Genomic DNA, 23396 nt, shown 5'->3' on the forward strand with positions numbered 1-23396 from the left:
CTTTTACCCTTTGTGTCACCCCTATAAACAAGGCAAGTACCCCAATAACAGTAAATATTGCTTATTTACCCCAATTTGAGACTCAAGGCTTAATAGAATTGCTTATCTATTGAAAAAAAGTTATAACCATGGATATTAGCATTGTATAATGTGATGGAAAAATGAATCCAGCCAGCAAAGTAAGCAATATGGACAATCACAATACATTAGTAAGTGGTTTGTAGGGTTAAGCAAATCAGGTTCAGATTGCTGTATCCGAACCGGATTCTTTTAAAAACTTTGTTAAGAATATCGGCTCCATCCTACTGTAAAATGTGTTGCCTCTGCGGAGGTCTTTTCAAAGTATCACCAAATATCACAAGACTTACCTCATCTCGCGTCTACATAATAATAATTGAAATCTTTGTTAATTTATTGAAAAGGAAGAGCTAAAATAAAGCATTGACAAAGTATGTAGACTTTTGGCAGTAATTATAGCCTCCAGTCTTCTCGAGTATGATGCTACAAGGTTTGCACACCTGGATTTGGGGATTTTCTGCCATTCTTCTTTGCATATTCTCTCAAGCTCTCTCAGATTGGATGGGGACTGTCAGTGGACAGCCATTTTCAGGTCTCTCCAGAGATGTTTGATTGGGTTTAACCCCTTAAGGACGCAGGGCGTACCGGTATGCCCTATTTCTTGAGTCCTTAAGGACTCAGGGCGTACCGGTACGTCCTAACTTTAAATGAAGATTCCGGCGCCGCTGGGGTTAATGGGAACGGGATGCCGGCTGAAATCATTCAGCCGACATCCTGTCACAACGCCAAGGGAGTCATGTGACCCCCCCCCCATCGGCGATCGCCGCAAACCGCAGGTCAATTCAGACCTGCGGTTTGCTGCGCGTTCTGCAGTTTCTGATCCCCACGGTCCCTGACCGCGGGGATCAGAAATTTAAGTGTCCCTCAAATATAGATTTTCCACCCCCCCTGCACCCCTGCATGATTTTTTGCCGGCGGGTGGTGCAGGGGGGGGAGTTGTGGGCGGTGGGGGCGGTGCGGGAGGCGATCCCCCACCCGCCTCCTCTTGAAAATTCGTTGGTGGCCAGTGGGTATACCAGGGTGTCAGCACATTGCTGACACCCTGGTATAAACGGCTGACATCTGTGCAGATGTCAGCCGTTTAACCCTTTCCATACCGCGGTCCGTACGGACCGCTGTATGGAAAAAGTTAACAGTAAGAGGGAGCTCCCTCCCTCTCCCATCGGGGGGCTGCAGTGCCTTTGCAGCCCCCCAATGGAGAGGGAGAGAGTCCCAGACAGCCCCCCAACAGCCCCGTCCTTACCCTTCCCCGTCTGCAAAGTTCTGACCACTACTGAGCAGACGGGGAAGGTTCCCATGGCAACAGGACGCCGTCTCAGGCATCCTGCTGTCCATGGTGCTGAACAGATCTGTGCTAAAGGTAGAGATCTGTTCAGACAAAGTGTAAGTAAAATACAGTACAAAACACTATATAGTGGGGCGTGGTTTGCCAGCCGAGAGAGATGGCCGCCTGAGCTTTGAGCTCCCGAGCCCTATCAAGCGACGGCAGAGCTACAGCAAGCTAACACGTATCTCAATCGCCCGAAACTCCTGCAGCAACATCCCCCCTAGCACCCATGATGGTTAGAGGGTCGAGATCTGTTAAGAAGCAAGGGAAACTGGACTTCTATGTGGAGAGGGTAAAAGACCAAGATGGCGCGGGTTCGCCCGCCTCTACGCGCTCCTCGAGGTCTGCAGAGCAAGACTCCCCAACAACCACTCCAATACAACGGAGGAGCCCGCAAGCCTCTCAACTCTCATCAACCCACTCCTCTCCAGTGGATCAACCTCCCCCAGCCCGGCCTGAGACGCACTTACCAGACCGAAGCAGTCCTCCTGGGTCCCGAGCAGGCACGGATGTCTCTCCCTGCCAAAGCCCACAAAAACAGAAGCAACGGCTTCAAGACGACTTGCATGGAAAGACGTTGGTGAGTGATCAGAGCGCCCCGTCTCTAGCAGACTTCCCCACAACTGACGATCTAGCAACCGGCAGCATGATTAAGGAGATGTTAGTAGCCTTCAGCCGCTCCATGCACACAGAAATAGCGGCCTTGCTGTCTCCCCTACACGCCTCCATTTCCGAGGCAGACAAGCGGATTACGCATGTCGAGTCAAAAATGGGGGACTTTGCTGTTTCGCATAACCAGCTTGTAGATGCCCATGAAGATCTTACAGCTGAAGTCGAGAGACTCAAAAACAAGGTGGTAGACCTAGAGGACAGGTCCCGCCGTAACAACATCAAGCTCAGGGGTATACCTGAGGACATACCACCTAAAGAGTTAGAGGCCTACATTCTCGATCTCATGAGGTCGCTTCTGACAAATATGAGCGATAAAGATCTTACGCTAGACAGAGCACACAGAGTGGCCCGGCCAAAACATCTCCCTGACTCTGTTCCTAGAGACGTTCTAGCTAGGGTACATTTCTTTCACGTAAAAGAATTACTGATGAATGCAGCCAGAAAGAAAGGCCCGCTACCTGCTCCGCATGAGGGGATAAAAATCTTCGCAGATCTGTCTGCCACGACCCTGCAACAGAGAAGAGCTTTAGCCCCCTTTACTGCTGCCTTACGCGACCACAACATACCGTATCGCTGGGGCTTCCCCACTAAAGTCCTGGTCCAGCACCAAGGGACTCTGCATATGGTGCTCTCCCTGGACTCAGGAAGAAAATTATTAGAAGGATGGAACATTTCCATTAAGGATTCTCCTGATCCTCAAGCAAAAGGTCCAGAACCCATTACGATGGATTGGCAGACGGTCCCGACCAGGCGTAGACCACATCGCTGACCAGTAATAGGCTGACTTGCTGAGTAGTTACCGGTTCATGTTTAGGGCTCGGGCGGTCAGTTTGGCAGGAACTGCCTCACAAGCCCACAAAATGGTGCCTGATGGTAACCAGGTGTCTTTTCACTGTTATAGTTCTTTTTTCTTTTCCCTTCTTTTCCGTGTATTTCCTAAGTTTATTTTTTGCTTTCCTACAATTCCACTGCAGACACAATTGGACCTCATCCGATGGGGTCAAGTGATAGGGACCAATTCTTCAAGTAACCCAGATGGGATTCATGTCTATAAGTACATCATATTTTGGATTCGCCGTTCAGATCTATCATTTCCTCCTGCATCATGGTACTAAAACTTGCAGCTTTAAATGTAAAGGGCCTGAATAGCCCTTTTAAAAGGTCCATGTTGTGGAAGGAAGTCCGTGAGCTGAAGTGCGACATCTTTTGTGCCACAGAAACACATCTGCTTCAAGCAGATGGTCATAGGATCCATCATCCCAAGTTCCCCCATATTTATCAGTCTCACTTCTGCAAAAAGCAAAGGGGAGTTCTAGTGGCTATAAGCCAATCTGTGGCCTTTTATTTGAAATCTTCTGTGCTAGACCCTAACGGCAGATATATAATTCTAGTCTGTTCTATTAATAATGTTGATTATACTTTGGTTTTTCTCTATGCTCCTAACAGACATCAACTTTCCTTTTTTCGCCGCTTAGCTACAAAAGTACGGGGGGTAAGATCTGGCCATGTGATCTGGAGTGGCGACTTTAACTCCGCATTAGACCCAAGAGTAGATACCACAACGCCCTCCAGAGAGACCCCTGGAGCTATCAATTCTCTTTTCCTGCAAGAGGACCTATATGATATTTGGAGAATTCAGCATGGCTCTGAAAGAGATTACTCTTTTTTCTCCTCGGCTTGCCAATCATACTCCAGAATTGACATGTTCTTAACCAGCAGGTCAGTGATTGCAAATACAATCTCGTCATCCATCCACACGATCACATGGTCAGATCACGCTCCGATTTCCTTATCCCTGAAGGAATCCCATCTCTCCAAACCTTACTCCCCATGGAGAAATAATACATATGTTATAGATCACCCTGTACTGTCCCAGGAACTTAGATCTGAACTGACTGAGTTTTTTCACATAAATGATGGTTCAGTTACTAACCCATCTATGCTGTGGTGTGCCCATAAGGCATTCATCAGAGGTATCTTTATCAGAATAGGGAGCAGACTTAAAAGGGAACGTAAAGAAAAGATAGATAAGCTACTAAATGAGATTAAAAGAATAGAGATCATTAATAAATCTCAAGTTTCCTCTACTCTCTCAGATAGTCTTAAAGCATTGAGGTCCCAACTCTCTGCATGTTTTCTACACAAATATGAATTTAGCTTAAAGAGGATGCAGGCCAACTTTTATTCTCAGGATAACAAAGCAGGCCGCCTGTTGGCTAACCGCCTAAAGCAGAGAGCCGCTAAAGCTAAAATTCCCTATATACTAGACCACTCCTCGGGGAAGAAAATCATATCTCCAACGGAAATAGCGGATGCTTTTGGTGACTTTTATGCTTCCCTTTATAATTTAGCCCCCCAAGAACGTGTTTCACCACCAACAGCTGATCTCATGGAGATGTTTTTAGATAAGCTGGGCCTAACAAAACTGACTAAAGCCCAATTACAAACTCTTAATGCCCCCATAACCACAGAAGAACTTAAAGCCATTATTAAAAAACTCCCCCCTCATAAATCCCCAGGCCCAGATGGCCTATCAAACTCCTACTATAAAGTTTTCTTTGACCAGCTCTCTAGACACATGCTGTTATCCTTCCAATCTGGCAGAGAACTGGGATCCTTCCCCAAAGAAATGCTGGAAGCATTAATAGTAACCATACCTAAACCTAACAAACCAACTGATGATCCTAAAAACTTCCGGCCCATTTCCCTCCTTAATACGGATATTAAAATTTTCGCCAGAATCCTGTCTTCCAGACTAGCCCCCCTCATTCCCCTATTAGTGAACTCTGATCAGGTCGGTTTCGTTAAAGGCCGCCAGATACAAGAAAACTCTAGAAGGGTACTGAACCTCCTTTCCCATATCCAGAAAAACAAGACCCCGGCCCTTTTTGTTACGCTCGACGCCGAAAAAGCGTTTGACCGCATTTGTTGGTCTTTCTCTTTTGCAGTTTTAGCCAAAATGGGGATAGTAGGCCCTATTCTAACCTCAATTCAAGCCCTATACAATGACCCATCTGCAAGAGTCTGGGTAAATGGGTCCCTGTCTAAACCATTTTCTATCTCCAACGGAACCAGACAGGGCTGCCCCTTCTCCCCCCTAATGTTTATACTATCCATTGAACCCCTTGCCCAAGCCCTAAGGTTGGAGGAGAAAGTACTAGGCGTTCAGATAGCGGACCGCGTTCACAAATTGAGTCTATACGCTGATGATATAATACTCACGCTTACAGACCCTGCATCCTCCCTGTCCTCAGCTTTAGATATTATTACTCACTTCGGCCAACTATCTTACTACAAACTAAACTCCTCCAAATCCCAAGCCTTACCCATTAACTTGTCCCTCCAAACAGTCCAGAATCTACAAGGGAAATTCATTTTAGATTGGCAACCCAACCAAATTCAATACCTAGGTATTAACCTTACCTCCTCAACCCATAGTCTCTTTTTAGCTAATTACCCCTCTTTGCTATCTAACATCAAAAAGGACCTTGACCATTATGATAAATTTGAGGTGTCCTGGATAGGTAGACTGGCCACCTTTCAAATGTTTGCATTACCAAAATTCCTCTACTTATTCAGGGTCCTGCCCATCAAAATCCCGTTAGCTTACTTCTCGCAATGTAACAAAATACTGAACGCTTTCCTATGGCATAAGAAAAAACCTAGAATTGCATCCAAAATCCTGCACACCAGGAAACAAGTAGGAGGTATTGGCCTACCTAATATATATGACTACTATTTAGCGTCACAAATAAGTCCCCTGGAGAGCTGGTGGAAACTAGACTTTTCTAAACAATGGACTCACATTGATTCCACAGAAGTGATAGGAGGGAATCTCAAAGACTTACTCATAGCCTCATTATCCGGAAAGTTTATCAACCCTAAACTGTCCTTCCTTGCCTCTAATGCCCTTAACTGCTGGATAAAATACCATACCCTCACTAGCAAAGAAGCTCCTTCCAATATTAATCCAACCCCTTTAGCGGTCTTAGACCATCTTATCCCGGACTTGGGGGTAGGTACATGGAGAAGATATGGCCTAACAGAAATCCCCCAACTTTATCAAGATAATAACCTAATGCCCTTTGAATCCCTACATAGTACATATAAGGTTCCTAACACTGAATTTTACGAATACCTTAGAATCAGGCACTTCCTAACTGAAAATCCCTTTTTACCATTCATCAATAGACAATTAATTGAGATCTGGTCAATACCTACCCAAACCTCAAAAACCCTTCGCCCTATTTACTCCCAACTCAGTAACAAAGATAGTTTAAAAAAATCCACACCGTTGATATCGTGGGAAAAAGACCTAAAATCCGAATTCTCTTCTTTACAATGGAAAGCAGCGTTCAAATATGTTTCGAAAAACGTATCATGTGTTACGCAGTATGAGTCATTTGTGAAGACCACTTTAAGATGGTATTTCACCCCTGAAAGGCTACACACTATTTATCCATCGGTATCTTCAAGATGCTGGAGGGAATGTGGCAATAAGGGCACGTTATTCCATATCTTATGGGACTGCCCAATAGTGAAGCCTTTTTGGGTTGAAGTCTTTTCCCTAATCTCCCAACTCTCGAATACAGAGTCAACCCACTGCTCCCCTTCCCCCTCCTTAGCGTTATTGATGATAGATATCATGGGCATACCTAGCTCAATTAGAGGTATAGTTTGTCATATCCTCCTCTCAGCCAAATTGGCGATTACCTCCAGATGGAAATCTCCACTCCCGCCCACTTTGCTTGAGGTCACACAAAGGGTTAACAAAACTTGTTTATATGAGCAAATCATGGCCTCTGCATCCAACAACACAACCTGCAATACAAAAAAATATGAAAAAACGTGGGGTATTTGGAAGTCTTCTAGGTATATGCTCCCCCCCTAATCTTCTGCTCTCTTTGGGAAGAGTGCAGAAGACCATTCTGCATACAGGTTGGTCCTCTTTCCCCTCCTCTCCGAAACTCCCTGAGGAATTGTAGAGCCTATGTTTTATTATTATTGTATGTTTTTATTATTATTGTATGTTTTATTATTATTGTCTGGTTTTCTTCGTATATTATTTCGGTACAACTTGTAAACTCAACTTGTAAACTCATATTTATCATCTATACAGGACGTGTTGCTCACCTATAACTGCACTCACCTGCGCGTGTTGAGCAGTTTAGCTGTACTATACACTCATCACACATGTGTACTTTGTACCTTTGTTTTTTTCTATGAATATTCTTCAATAAAAAATTTTGATTGAAAAAAAAAAAACACTATATAGTGTACTGTACTGTATTATACCGACATCAGACCCACTGGATCTTCAAGAACCAAGTGGGTCTGGGTCAAAAAAAAAGTGAAAAAAAGTGAAAAAAAAAAGTAAAAATAAAAAGACACATTTATCACTGATTAAAAATGAAAAAAATAAAATTCCCTACACATTTTTGGTATCGCCGCATCCGTAACGACCTGATCTATAAAACGGTCATGTTACTTTCCCCGCATGGTGAACGCCATAAAAAAATAAAAATAAAAACTATTAGGAAATTGAAATTTTGCCCACCTTACTTCCCAAAATAGGTAATAAAAGTGATCAAAAAAGTCGCAAGTACGCCAAAATAGTACCAATCAAACCATCATCTCATCCCGCTAAAATCATACCCTACCCAAGATAATCGCCCAAAAACTGAAAAAACTATGGCTCTCAGACTATGGAAACACTAAAACATGATTTTTTTTGTTTCAAAAATGAAATCATTGTGTAAAACTTAAATAATTAAAATAAAAGTATACATATTAGGTATCGCCGCATCCGTATCGACCGGCTCTATAAAAATATCACATGACCTAACCCCTCAGATGATCACCGTAAAAAAAGAAAAATAAAAACGGTGTAAAAAAAGCCATTCATCTTACGTCACAAAAAGTGTAATAGCAAGCGATCAAAAAGTCATATGCACCCCAAAATAGTGCCAATCAAACCGTCATCTCATCCCGCAAAAAATGAGACCCTACTTAAGATAATCGCCCAAAAACTGAAAAAACTATGGCTCTTAGACTATGGAGACACTAAAACATTTTTTTTGTTTTAAAAATGAAATCATTGTGTAAAACTTACATAAATAAAAAAAATTGTATACATATTAGGTATCGCCGCGTCCGTGAAAACCTGCTCTATAAAATTACCACATGATCTAACCTGTCAGATGAATGTTGTAAATAACAAAAAAAAACGTGCCAAAAAATCTATTTCTTGTTACCTTGCCGCACAAAAAAGTGTAATATAGAGCAACCAAAAATCATATGTACCCTAAACTAGTACCAACAAAATTGCCACCCTATCCCGTAGTTTCTAAAATGGGGTCACTTTTTTGGAGTTTCTACTCTAGGGGTGCATCAGGGGGGCTTCAAATGGGACATTGTGTCAAAAAAAACAGTCCAGCAAAATCTGCCTTCCAAAAACCGTATGGCATTCCTTTCCTTCTGCACCCTGCCGCGTGCCCATACAGCGGTTTACGGCCACATATGGGGTGTTTCTGTAAACTACAGAATCAGGGCCATAAATAATGAGTTTTGTTTCGCTGTTAACCCTTGCTTTGTAACTGGAAAAAAAATATTAAAATGGAAAATCTGCCAAAAATGTGAAATTTTTAAATTGTATCTCTATTTTCCATTAAATCTTGTGCAACACCTAAAGGGTTAACAAAGTTTGTAAAATCAGTTTTAAATACCTTGAGGGGTGTAGTTTCTTAGATTGGGTCACTTTTATGGAGTTTCTACTCTAGGGGTGCATCAGGGAGGCTTCAAATGGGACATGGTGTCAAAAAACCAGTCCAGCAAAATCTGGCTTCCAAAAACCATACGGCGCACCTTTCACTCTACGCCCTGCTGTGTGGCCGTACAGCAGTTTACGGCCACATATGGGGTGTTTCTGTAAACTATAGAATCAGGGCAATAAATAATGAGTTTTGTTTGGCTGTTAACCCTTGCTTTGTAACAGGAAAAAAAAATATTAAAATGGAAAATCTGCCAAAAAGAGAAATTTTGAAATTGTATCTGTCACTACCAGAGCTTTGGGACGTTCTCACAGCTCTGTTTCTCCACCCCTGTGATGATGTCACTACTAGAGCTGGGAGGAGTTCTCACTGCTCTGTTTACTTTTGGTTTCCTTCCTCCCAGCTGTTCCTCATGCGTTTGATTTCCCTCTCTTTATTTCACCCCTCCTCCTATTGTAGGGCGTGGATTATAGTTCTCATTTCAGTTGTAGCTCTTGCTTTAGTATCTTCACTTGTAGCTATCAGTTCACTGGACCTGTGTTCTGCTGCAGCAAGCACTCCGGATATTGCCAGCTGTCCTTGGATCCGTCTTCTCTGCGGCTGCAACACCTTCAGCTAAGTGTACAGACATTGTTGTGTACCTGATTATTTTCTGTCTGGATCTGAGGTGGCCACGGTTCCCTCCATATACTGAGTAGGGCACCGGTGGCCGTGCCCCTTCCACTATTGTAGGGGTTACAGTGGTCATCAGTCTTAGGCACGTGGGCATGCCTCGTTCCGCCATTTGGATCCGGGCATGTGCTTTAGCAGCATAGGGAGAGCTTTGAGGGTCTGACAGGGGTCACCCTTTATCCTCCCTAGTTTGGGTCCGGTCAGTAGCTCTTTTACTGTGTATACTATTGTTGCTCACATACAGCCGTGACATTTACTGTCACTACCAGAGCTTTGGGACGTTCTCACAGCTCTGTTTCTCCACCCCTGTGACAATGTCACGGCTGTATGTGAGCAACAATAGTATACACAGTAAAAGAGCTACTGACCGGACCCAAACTAGGGAGGATAAAGGGTGACCCCTGTCAGACCCTCAAAGCTCTCCCTATGCTGCTAAAGCACATGCCCGGATCCAAATGGCAGAATGAGGCATGCCCACGTGCCTAAGACTGATGACCACTGTAACCCCTACAAAAGTGGAAGGGGCACGGCCACCGGTGCCCCACTCAGTACATGGAGGGAACCGTGGCCACCTCAGATCCAGTCAGAAAATAATCAAGTACACAACAATGTCTGTACACTTAGCTGAAGGTGTTGCAGCCGCAGAGAAGACGGATCCAAGGACAGCTGGCAATATCCGGAGTGCTTGCTGCAGCAGAACACAGGTCCAGTGAACTGATAGCTACAAGTAAAGATACTAAAGCAAGAGCTACAACTGAAATGAGAACTATAATCCACGCCCTACAATAGGAGGAGGGGTGAAATAAAGAGAGGGAAATCAAACGCATGAGGAACAGCTGGGAGGAAGGAAACCAAAAGTAAACAGAGCAGTGAGAACTCCTCCCAGCTCTAGTAGTGACATCATCACAGGGGTGGAGAAACAGAGCTGTGAGAACGTCCCAAAGCTCTGGTAGTGACAATATCTCTATTTTCCATTAAATCTTGTGCAACACCTAAAGGGTTAACAAAGTTTGTAAAATCAGTTTTGAATACCTTGAGGGGTGTAGTTTCTTAGATGGGGTCACTTTTGTGGAGTTTCTACTCTAGGGGTGCATCAGGGGGGCTTCAAATGGGACATGGTGTCAAAAAACCAGTCCAGCAAAATCTGGCTTCCAAAAACCATACAGCGCACCTTTCCCTCTACGCCCTACTGTGTGCCCGTACAGTAGTTTACGGCCACATATGGGGTGTTTCTGTAAATGGCAGAGTCAGGGCAATAAAGATACAGTCTTGTTTGGCTGTTAACCCTTGCTTTGTTAGTGGAAAAAATGGGTTAAAATGGAAAATTAGGGAAAAAAATGAAATTCTCAAATTTCATCCCCATTTGCCAATAACTCTTGTGCAACACCTAAAGGGTGAACGAAGTTTGTAAAATCAGTTTTGAATACCTTGAGGGGTGTAGTTTATAGAATGGGGTCATTTTTGGGCGGTTTCTATTATGTAAGCTTCACAAAGTGACTTCAGACCTGTAGTGGTCCCTAAAAATTGGGTTTTTGTAAATTTCTGAAAAATTTCAAGATTTGCTTCTAAACTTCTAAGCCTTATAACATCCCCAAAAAATAAAATATCATTCCCAAAATGCTACAAACATGAAGTAGACATATGGGGAATGTAAAGTCATCACAATTTTTGGGGGTATTACTATGTATTACAGAAGTCGAGAAACTGAAACTTTGAAATTTGCAAATTTTTCTAAATTTTTGGTAAATCTGGTATTTTTTTATGCAAAAAAATTAACTTTTTGGACCCAATTTTAGCAGTGTCATGAAGTACAATATGTGACGAAAAAACTATCTCAGAACGGCCTGGGTAAGTCAAAGCGTTTTAAAGTTATCAGCACTTAAAGTGACACTGGTTAGATTTGAAAAAAATAGCCAAGTCCTTAAGGTGAAATAGGGCTGAGTCCTTAAGGGGTTACAGGGCTTCTGTCACCCCACAAAACTCATATTATTTTTTTGTGTACTTATAATCCCTATCCTGCCATATTGCCATACATTATGTTATTAATAATTTTCGTTAAGTAGATTTAGCAAAAAAAGTACTTTTATGATATGCTAATTACCTTTCTACCAGCAAGTAGGGCGTCTACTTGCTGGTAGCAGCCGCAGAAAATCGCCCCCTCCTTCTGTTGATTGACAGGGCCAGCCGCGATCTCCTCCTCCGGCTGGTTCTGTCAGAATTTCAAAAATTGCGCGCCTGTGTTGATTTGGCGCAGGCGCTCTGAGATAAGGAGGCTCGCCTCCTCAGCACTCCCTCAGTGCGCCTGCGCCGATGACGTCTTCTCTTTCGGTGATGTCATCGGCGCAGGCGCACTGAGGGAGTGCTACGGAGGCGAGCCCCCATTATCTCATAGCGCCTGCGCCGAATGAACACAGGCGCGCGATTTTTGAAATGCTGACAGGGCCGGCCGGAGGAGGAGATCGCGGCTGGCCCTGTCAATCAACAGAAGGAGGGGGCGGTTTTCTGCGGCTGCTACCAGCAGACGCCCTACTTGCTGGTAGAAAGGTAATTAGCATATCATAAAAGTAAGTTTTTTGCTAAATCTACTGAACGAAAATTATTAATAACATAATGTATGGCAATATGGCAGGATAGGGCTTATAAGTACACAAATTTTTTTTTTTATTTAGTGGGGTGACAGAAGCCCTTTAAATCAGGGCTCTGGATGGACCACTCAAGGACACTACTGTATTGTCTTATTGGAAAGTGTATCCTTTGAACCAGTGTGAAGTCCACTGCATACTGGCCTCATGTTTGCATTAAGAATATCTCTGTACTTTTCTCTATTCAGCTTTCCTTCAACTCTGACCAGTCTCCCTGTTCCAGCCGCTAAAAAAATGCCCTTACAGCATGATACTGTCACCACCATGCTTCACAGTAAGAATGGTACTGGACAGTGCCTGGTTTCCTCCAAACATGACGCTTAGAATTAAGGCCAAAAGGTTCAATCTTGGTTTCATTAGACCAATAATCTTGTTATTCACAGTCTAAGGCCTTTTGCGTTTCCGTTCCGTTTTTTGCGTTCCGTATACGGACCGTATTCAGAACAATTAATTTCAATGGATCCGCAAAAAAAACAGAAGGTACTCCGCATGCCTTCCGTTTCCGTATCTCCATTTTTCCGTTCAAAGATAGAACATGTCATATTATTGTCCGCATAACCTATGCATATGTTCTATCAGGGGCCAGCTGTTCTGTTCCGCAAAAAAACAGAATACACATGGACGTCATTCGTTTTTTTTGCGAATCAGTTTTTTGCAGACAGCAAAATACTGAAAAAGACATACGGTCATGTGCAAGAGGCCTAATAGTTCTTAGGGGCTTTTTTGCAAACATGTGTCTATTACTGAGGAGAGGTTTCTTTTGGGCCACTCTGCCATAAAGCCCAGAATGGTAGAAAGCTGCAGTGAGGGTTGACCTTCTGGAAGTTTCTCCCATCTGCACACAAAATTCTTAGAGCTCAGCCAGAGTGGCCATTGGGTCCTTGGTCACCTCTCTTACTAAGGCCCTTATCCCCAATTACTTACTGTAGTTTGGTGGGGCACCAACTTTAGGAAGGGTCCTGGTTGTTCCAAACCTCTTCCATTTTTTAAATTATGGAGGCCACTGTGCTCTAGATAACTTTCAGTGTCTCTAGATCTGTGTTTCCCAGGACAGTAGAATATTGTACCCCGGAAGTAACCTTGACTGTGAGGGTCTGTCATATGGAGTGTACTTCTTTTTTAGTTCTAAAAATTTTTGATTTATTCACCTGACTGGGACCGTCACATTAGCCACACTAGACAGGTACTGGAGGTTCTTCGAGAGAACCAACTATTCGCTAAAAGTAAAAAGTGTACCTTTGGAGTACAGGAAATTCAATTTTTTGGATATATTCTCACACCCCAATCCTTTAAGATGGATCCGGGGAAAATGCAGGCTATTCTGGAGGGGGTGATGCCCTCCACTCTGAAAGCATTACAACGGTTTCTGGGGTTTTCTAATTATTATCGAAAATTTATCAAACATATTTCTATTATTGCTAAGCTACTTACCGACCTAACCAAGAAGGGGGCGGATCTAACTATTTGGTCGTCAGAGGCCATAGAAGCTTTTGAAAAACTCAAGAGGTGTTTTATTAATGCTCCAGTGTTAATCCAAACAGATCAGGAAAGGCCTTTTGTGGTTGAGGTTGATGCCTCCGAGGATGGAGTTGGAGCTGTCCTATCCCAGGGGTCATCGACTCTCACTAAACTGAGGCCTTGCGCCTTTTTCTCTCGTACATTCTCCTCTACGGAGAGAAATTATGACATTGGTAATCGTGAATTACTTGCTAATAAATGGGCCTTTGAGGAATGGCAGCATTTTTTGGAGGAGTCTCAACATCAGGTTACTGTAATTACTGATCATAACAATTTGATGTTTTTGCAATCTGCTAAATGTTTGAATCCCAGACAGGCTAGCTGGGCATTGTTCTTCACACGCTTTAACTTTTGTATTACTTTCAGGCCAGGAAGTAAAAATTTCAAAGCAGATGCCCTATCTCGAATGTTCTTGTGCATTTCAGTCCCCTGATACTCCACCAGAACCGATTTTGCCGGCAGGTGTTATTGTGGCCTCGATCTCCTCTGATTTGACAATCAAAATTCTACGTTTCCGTTCTGTTTTTTGCGTTCCGTATGCGGATTGTATTCGGAACCATTAATTTCAATGGATCTGCAAAAAAAACGGAAGGTACTCCGTATGCCTTCCGTTTCCGTATTTCCATTTTTCCGTTCAAAGATAGAACATGTCCTATTATTGTCCGCATAACGTGAAGCATTGATCTTCATTAACATGAAGCATTGTTCTATCAGGGGCCAGCTGCTCTGTTCCGCAAAAAAAACAGAATACACATGGATGTCATTCGTTTTTTTTGCGAATCAGTTTTTTGCGGACAGCAAAATACTGAAAAAGACATACGGTCACGTGCAAGAGGCCTAATAGTTCTTAGGGGCTTTTTTGCAAACATGTGTCTTTTACTGAGGAGAGGTTTCTTTTGGGCCACTCTGCCATAAAGCCCAGAATGGTAGAAAGCTGCAGTGATGGTTGACCTTCTGGAAGTTTCTCCCATCTGCACACAAAATTCTTGGAGCTCAGCCAGAGTGGCCATTGGGTCCTTGGTCACCTCTCTTACTAAGGCCCTTATACCCAATTACTTACTGTAGTTTGGTGGGGCACCAACTTTAGGAAGGGTCCTGGTTGTTCCAAACTTCTTCCATTTTTTAAAATATGGAGGCCACTGTGCTCTAGATAACTTTCAGTGTCTCTAGATCTGTGTTTCCCAGGACAGTAGAATATTGTACCCCGGAAGTAACCTTGACTGTGGGGGTCTGTCATATGGAGTGTACTTCTTTTTTAGTTCAAAATTTTTTTGATTTATTCACCTGACTGGGACTCTCACATTAGCCACACTAGACAGGTACTGGAGGTTCTTCGAGAGAACCAACTATTCGCTAAAAGTGAAAAGTGTACCTTTGGAGTACAGGAAATTCTATTTTTTGGATATATTTTCACACCCCAATCCTTTAAGATGGATCCGGGGAAAATGCAGGCTATTCTGGAGGGGGTGATGCCCTCCACTCTGAAAGCATTACAACGGTTTCTGGGGTTTTCTAATTATTATCGAAAATTTATCAAAAATATTTCTATTATTGCTAAGCTACTTACCGTGTTTAACAATGTCCATAGGATCCAGGGTCGGTAGTCTGGCTCTGTGACCATACATTGTGGACAGGATAACACCTCTTATATGCACTGATTGTATTCTTCTATATATACTCTTGCACTTGCACTTTATTTATATGAATTGTAACTGCCATACACCCGCAGTCTGACTGAAAATTTTAATTGTTCTTAATGTCTGTGAGGCCAGAAATGGTTATAACTCTGTAAAGATTAATAAAATTGATGATTATTTAAAAGTAATTATTGATGGAGTTATAATTTTTGATTTAATCTGATCTATGTATCTATGTATTGGTTGCGCTAATGGTGGTACTGGATTGCTGATATAGCAAGTTTAAGGGAAACAAGTGTTGGTTGTTCATTAATTTCAATGGATCCGCAAAAAAAATGGAAGGTACTCCGTATGCCTTCCGTTTCCGTATTTCCATTTTTCCGTTCAAAGATAGAACATGTCCTATTATTGTCCGCATAACGTATGCATATGTTCTATCAGGGGCCAGCTGTTCTGTTCCGCCAAAAAAATGAATACACATGGATGTTATTCGTTTTTTTTGCGAATCTGTTTTTTGCAGACAGCAAAATACTGAAAAAGACATACGGTCATGTGCAAGAGGCCTAATAGTTCTTAGGGGCTTTTTTGCAAATGTGTCTTTTACTGAGGAGAGGTTTCTTTTGGGCCACTCTGCCATAAAGCCCAGAATGGTAGAAAGCTGCAGTGATGGTTGACCTTCTGGAAGTTTCTCCCATCTGCACACAAAATTCTTGGAGCTCAGCCAGAGTGGTCATTGGGTCCTTGGTAGGGATGAGCGAACCCGAACTGTATAGTTTTTGGGGTGTCCGTGACACGGACCCGAACCCAAACATTTTCGTAAAATTCCGGGTTCGGGTTCGGTGTTCGGCGCTTTCTTGGCGCTTTTTGAAAGGCTGCAAAGCAGCCAATCAACAAGCGTCATACTACTTGCCCCAAGAGGGCATCACAGCCATGCCTACTATTGGCATGGCTGTGATTGGCCAGTGCAGCATGTGACGCCTCTATTTAAGCTGGAGTCACGTAGCGCCGCACGTCACTCTGCTATGATCAGTTTAGGGAGAGGATGCTGCTCCTGTTAGGGAGAGATTAGGCAGGGATTTACTCAGCAAAAACACTTAATTCAGTGATCGATCTACAGCTGTGGATCATTGAACTGCTGCTATTTAATTGCTCACTGTTTTTAGGCTGCCCAGAGCGTTTTTATGTCAAGAGATGTTTGGCGCACGTCCTTCCGCCGCCAAGGATCACAGGGCAACATTCTTTGCCTCCTGTTGCCTCCTCCTCCTACTCGGCTTCCTCCTCCTCTTCTCCCACCTGCTCATCCAGTCAGCCACACACCTTCACCACCAACTTCAGCACAGCCCGGGGTAAACGTCAGCAGGCCATTCTGAAACTCATATGTTTGGGGGACAGGCCCCACACCGCGCAGGAGTTGTAGCAGGGTATAGAACAACAGACCGATGAGTGGTTGCTGCCGGTGAGCCTCAAGCCCGGCCTGGTGGTGTGCGATAATGGGCGAAATCTCGTTGCAGCTCTGGGACTAGCCGGTTTCACGCACATCCCTTGCTGGCGCATGTGTTGAATTTGGTGGTGCAGAAGTTCATTCACAACTACCCCGACATGTCAGAGCTGCTGCATAAAGTGCGGGCCGTCTGTGCGCGCTTCCGGCGTTCTTATCCTGCCGCTGCTTGCCTGTCTGCGCTACAGCGTAACTTCGGCCTTCCCGCTCACCGCCTCATATGCGACGTGCCCACCAGGTGGAACTCGCACGGGTCAGTCGCACTGCGGAACAGCACCACTTCACGACCAATGACTGGGCCTCCATGCGAGACCTGTGTGCCCTGTTGCGCTGTTTCGAGTACTCCACCAACATGGCCAGTGGCGATGACGCCGTTATCAGCGTTACAATACCACTTCTATGTCTCCTTGAGGAAACACTTAGGGCGATGATGGAAGAGGAGGTGGCCCAGGAGGAGGAGGAGGAGGAAGAAGGGTCATTTTTAGCACTTTCAGGCCAGTTTCTTAGAAGTGACTCAGAGGGAGGTTTTTTGCAACAGCAGAGGCCAGGTACAAATGTGGCCAGGCAGGGCCCACTACTGGAGGATGAGGACAAGCTGACGTTCATAAAAATGAACCAGGCATGGATCCCACAGGACCTGTCCATCCCTTGTGCAGATTAGACATTAACTACCTCCCCTTAACCATATATTATTGTACTCCAGGGCACTTCCTCATTCAATCCTATTTTTATTTTCATTTTACCATTATATTGCGGGGCAACCCAAAGTTGAATGAACCTCTCCTCTGTGTGGGTGCCGGGGCCTAAAAATATCTGACAGTGGCCTGTTCCAGTGTTGGGTGACGTGAAGCATGATTCTCTGCTATGACATGAAGACTGATTCTCTGCTGAGTCGCTGACATGAAGCCTGAATCTCTGTTATGGGACCTCTCTCCTCTGTCTGGGTGCCGGGGCCTAAATTATATGACAATGGACTTTTCCAATGTTGGGTGACGTGAAGCATGATTCTCTGCTATGACATGAAGACTGATTCTCTGCTGACATGAAGCCTGAATCTCTGTTATGGGACCTCTCTCCTCTGCCTGGGTGCCGGGGCCTAAATATCTGACAATGGACTGTTCCAGTGTTGGGTGACGTGAAGCCTGATTCTCTGCTATGACATGAAGACTAATTCTCTGCTGGCATGAAGCCAGATTCTCTGCTATGGGACCTCTCTCCTCTGCCTGGGTGCCTGGGCCTAAATATCTGACAATGGACTGTTCCAGTGGTGGGTGACATGAAGCATGATTCTCTGCTATGACATGAAGATTGATTCTCTGCTAACATGAAGCCAGATTCCCTGCTATGGGACCTCTCTCCTCTGCCTGGGTGCCTGGGCCTAAATATCTGACAATGGACTGTTCCAGTAATGGGTGACGTGAAGCATGATTCTCTGCTATGACATGAAGACTGATTCTCTGCTGACATGAAGCCAGATTCTCTGCTATGGGACCTCTCTCCAATTGATATTGGTTAATTTTTATTTATTTTATTTTTATTTTTATTCATTTCCCTATCCACATTTGTTTGCAGGGGATTTAACTACATGTTGCTGCCTTTTGCAGCCCTCTAGCCCTTTCCTGGGCTGTTTTACAGCCTTTTTAGTGCCGAAAAGTTCGGGTCCCCATTGACTTCAATGGGGTTCAATGGGGTTCGGGTTCGGGACGAAGTCCAGGTGTTTGCTCAACTCTAGTCCTTGGTCACCTCTCTTACTAAGGCCCTTATCCCCAATTACTTACTGTAGTTTGGTGGGGCACCAACTTTAGGAAGGGTCCTGGTTGTTCCAAACTTCTTCCATTTTTGAAATTATGGAGGCCGCTGTGCTCTAGGTAACTTTCAGTGTCTCTAGATCTGTGTTTCCACACAATCATGTCACTGTGCTCTGCAGGCAGTTCTTTCCTTCCCATGGCTTGGTTTTTGTTTTGATATGCATTCTCAGCTGTGTGACCTAATATGATATGGTATATAGGAGGGTCTTTTCAAATCATGTTCAATCAACTGAATTTACCACAGGTAAAGTAAAGGTGTAGAAACATTTTGAAGATGATCCAGAGCTGAGCGGGCATCATAGCTAGTTTGTGCCTGCTGTCTCATACAGCAGACACCCGCGGCTACTGTCCACGACCAGTGGCAATGCGGATCACGGATATTTAATCCTTCAGATGCCATGGTCAAATGTGATCACGACATCTGAGAAGCCAGAAACCCTTAAACGTGAGCTTCATGCCCATAGCAGTAATGAGCCTGAGCCTGTACTACCAGGTGGCAGTACTCAATTGTAATATAGCTATTTCTGTATAGGATAATGGAGAAAATTCTATTACCCTATACAAATTGCAAATTGATGATTGCATGTTATGGTCCACTTGGGGACCTAAAAAAAAAGTAAGAACAGTATTAAAAAATATTTAAAAAATAAAAAATCTAAAAATTCTAATCACCCCCCTTTCCCCAAAATCAAAGCTGGTGATGAAAAGAAATGTATATATTTTTTTAAGTTTTTATTTTTTCCCCAGTATTAAAATGCAAGAAAAACTATACATATATGGTATCGCCGTAATCATACTGACCTAGAGAATGAGCACAAGTCCATTTTACTTCACAGTGAGCCCTGTAAAAACAAAACACATAAAACTATGGTGGTAATGGCTTTGCATAGTGGCGATAGGAGAAAATGCCCACAATCGATAAGCCTCCAAAGTATCCTTGGTCCAGGTCATTAGACAAGCATTGTGGGTTGTCATGGCATGAACTAGCCAAAAGCCGTGCTTTTAATTTGGGCCCCTTGTCCACCATATTTATTTCTTCATTGACAGATTAAATTTTGGATTTTTTTCAATAAACCAACATAGATTTACCAATAAAAAAAGAATATTGCAATGCTTACATATTGATCAGAATGGAATGGAACTATTGAGAGCTGTTAAATGGTAATCCCATAAATCACATTGTAGATTAAAGTCTTTAGTCTTAAATATATTTCAATGACATGCATCATACTTGATTGCATTATTGCTGACATTTTAATAATATTTACTTGACTTTATGGAGAACATTTTCTGATAGTTGGCAAAAAAAAAGGACGCGCAAGAATGTAATGCAGAAAAAATGTAATAATAATTACATTAGATGCAAAACACTCAGTCTCTCACTTTGACATGTGAGATGCAAAGTGTAGGGAGAAGCAGAAATCATTATTCGGGGTGAAGGGGTTAGCAGCTGACACAGGGAACTCATCTGCATTTAACATGTGTTATAACACACTGAACAATTTGCATCTCATTTCAACCTGATGACTGTATTTATTCGACTTTTCTTATTTTCGGATGGCAGTGTTTTCCATATTGACCTATGTCTGTAGCCTTTTAAATTATACCTTTATTTACTGTTGCCTGCATTACCTTCAGCATGAAAATATATACCATACATTTTTGCTATTGTATGGCTGTTTTAAAGCATACATATTAAAGTGTTTGTATAATGTCTAGAGTTATATGTGCAATTAATGTAGCTGAATAAAGTGGGGTTCCATTATGTGTAATTCATAGAGTAAACAAAATATAGGAGAAGATTTTATTGGATATTAACTTTGCGCATCCAAGTGGACTGTGAAAACATAGAATTTATCATCAGTTTAGAAATTTATTTAGGTACGGATTTGGTAACAAAGATGGGGATTTATGAAGCTCTTTATGGTGGTTCCCTGGCATAAAATGTCGCACATTTTAGCACATACCATTTTGACACTCTCACCAACTTGTGAATGTGGGTAGAAAAGTGGATGAAGTTAGCTAGGCGAAAATAAGTACAGGAACTTTTTTTAAAATTATTTTAACCCCTTTACACTATATATATATATATATATATATATATATATATGAAATGGGCAAAAGGTGTGGACCTACTGTGCAAACTAACCAGCCTGACTTTGGGAAACTACTAAGGGAATTGTCCTGGCTATTCCCTGGTATTCACCCTTTAACATCTGGACAAGGATCTGGACTTCACTGCAGAGACCTAACAAGGCCGCTACCTCTTTGGGTAGTCCTGGTGTACATGTCAGCTGACCCACGGGGGTCAGAGACACTGATGCAAAGCACCAAGGAATCAGGTCCAAGGTGTAGTCTGAATCCAATCCAAGTTCAAGGTAGACTAAGTACTTGCATATTACAGATAGCAATTCCTAGGTCGGGTAGCCTGAGTATATGCATAATCCAGATAGCAATTCCAAGGTTGGGGCAGGCAGCAGAATCATTAGTCAGATGAGGTACAGTAAAGTCTAATGACAAGAGATCACACCTTTGGTGGTTACAAGACACAAGATAAAGCTCAGCCGAGGAGGTGGAACCACAGGCCAGCTAAATAAGGAGGCTGATCAGCTGCTTAGTCAGGGATAGAGGAGCGACACCCATGTCTGCCTAGGACAGCAGGACAGCGGCGGGCATGGCTCGCTGGTGTGACTATATATATATATATATATATATATATATATATATATATACAAAGTCCAAACCAGAAAACGAACATCCAGCTCAATTTTGCAAAGGTTCAATGGGACTTTATTAGCGCGGTTAAAAATGATACATCCAGTGCAACCAGTCTTAATCTACGCGTTTCGGGCTGTCAGGTACAGTACAGACCAAAAGTTTGGACACACCTTCTCATTCAAAGAGTTTTCTTTATTTTCATGACTATGAAGGCATCAAAACTATGAATTAACACATGTGGAATTATATACATAACAAACAAGTGTGAAACAGCTGAAAATATGTCATATTCTAGGTTCTTCAAAGTAGCCACCTTTTGCTTTGATTACTGCTTTGCACACTCTTGTCATTCTCTTGATGAGCTTCAAGAGGTAGTCCCCTGAAATGGTCTTCCAACAGTCTTGAAGGAGTTCCCAGAGATGCTTAGCACTTGTTGGCCCTTTTGCCTTCACTTTGCGGTCCAGCTCACCCCAAACCATCTCGATTGGGTTCAGGTCCGGTGACTGTGGAGGCCAGGTCATCTGGCGCAGCACCCCATCACTCTCCTTCATGGTCAAATAGCCATTACTTTCAAAGTTTTCCCAATTTATCGGCTGACTGACTGACCTTCATTTCTTAAAGTAATGATGGCCACTCGTTTTTCTTTACTTAGCTGCTTTTTTCTTGCCATAATACAAATTCTAACAGTCTATTCAGTAGGACTATCAGCTGTGTATCCACCTGACTTCTCCTCAACGCAACTGATGGTCCCAACCCCATTTATAAGGCAAGAAATCCCACTTATTAAACCTGACAGGGCACACCTGTGAAGTGAAAACCATTTCAGGGGACTACCTCTTGAAGCTCATCAAGAGAATGCCAAGAGTGTGCAAAGCAGTAATCAAAGCAAAAGGTGGCTACTTTGAAGAACCTAGAATATGACATATTTTCAGTTGTTTCACACTTGTTTGTTATGTATATAATTCCACATGTGTTAATTCATAGTTTTGATGCCTTCAGTGTGAATCTACAATTTTCATAGTCATGAAAATAAAGAAAACTCTTTGAATGAGAAGGTGTGTCCAAACTTTTGGTCTGTACTGTATATAAGCCCTTACTCATGACATGCTGAACACACAACTAAGTGCAGCATATAAAGTGGGTCAACACCTGTGCCCCTAATAGGGCTGTCATGTGACCCAAATGAGAAGCTGTCAATCACATACATCAACTCCTCAGTTTAAAAGTTATATAATCAATCAGCTAAAAACATATCAATATTCGACACAAAAGAACATCTAGAGTGGGAAAATATATATCACTATATCGTTTAGCATTATTGCTGTAGTATCAAATCCAATCTTTTATTCAGACCCTTAGGCTGATGGCTGCAGACACATTGAGGCTCTAATTGGTGCGGCACGTCCGAGATGTGTTTGCGTATCCTCACCTTAATAGCATTGGTGGTGCAGCCAACATAGTGTAAGTTGCAGATCCTACATGTAATCAGATATACTGCATAAGTTGTATTACAATTTAGGTATGACCTTATAATAAAATCTTTACCATTTACAGTAGACCTGAATGATTTAGCCACCACAGTATGATCGCTGCATATACATTTACTATGTCCACATCTATAGCTGCCTTTCGTTATTAACCAATTTGGCTGCAACATTTTCTTGTCCTGATAAAGACTAGGCCTAACATAAGTCGCCACAGTGGAGGCTCTACGAGCCGCACACCATATACCTCCCGCTGCTATCGCTGCCCATTGCTTGTCATATGCCAAGATTGGGAGGTGACTTCTAACGATCTTACAAACTTCAGGATATTGAGCACTAAATTGTGTTACAAAGGTACTCTGAGGTGTTTTTTCTAACGGTGCTTGTGGCTCAACAGATCTATGTTTTATTTTAGGATAAACTAGCAGGTCTCTATCTATATCTAGTACCTGTCGCATGCAACTAGTGATATGCTTTCGGGAATAAACCCTCTGTACCAACCTGCTTGTGATGTCTCCTGCTTCTAATACAAAAGAGTCCACATCTGTGCAGTTTCGTCTAGCACGGATCAT

The sequence above is a fragment of the Bufo bufo genome, chromosome 1 (assembly GCF_905171765.1).
Source record: "Bufo bufo chromosome 1, aBufBuf1.1, whole genome shotgun sequence".
Taxonomy (NCBI): Eukaryota; Metazoa; Chordata; class Amphibia; order Anura; family Bufonidae; genus Bufo; species Bufo bufo.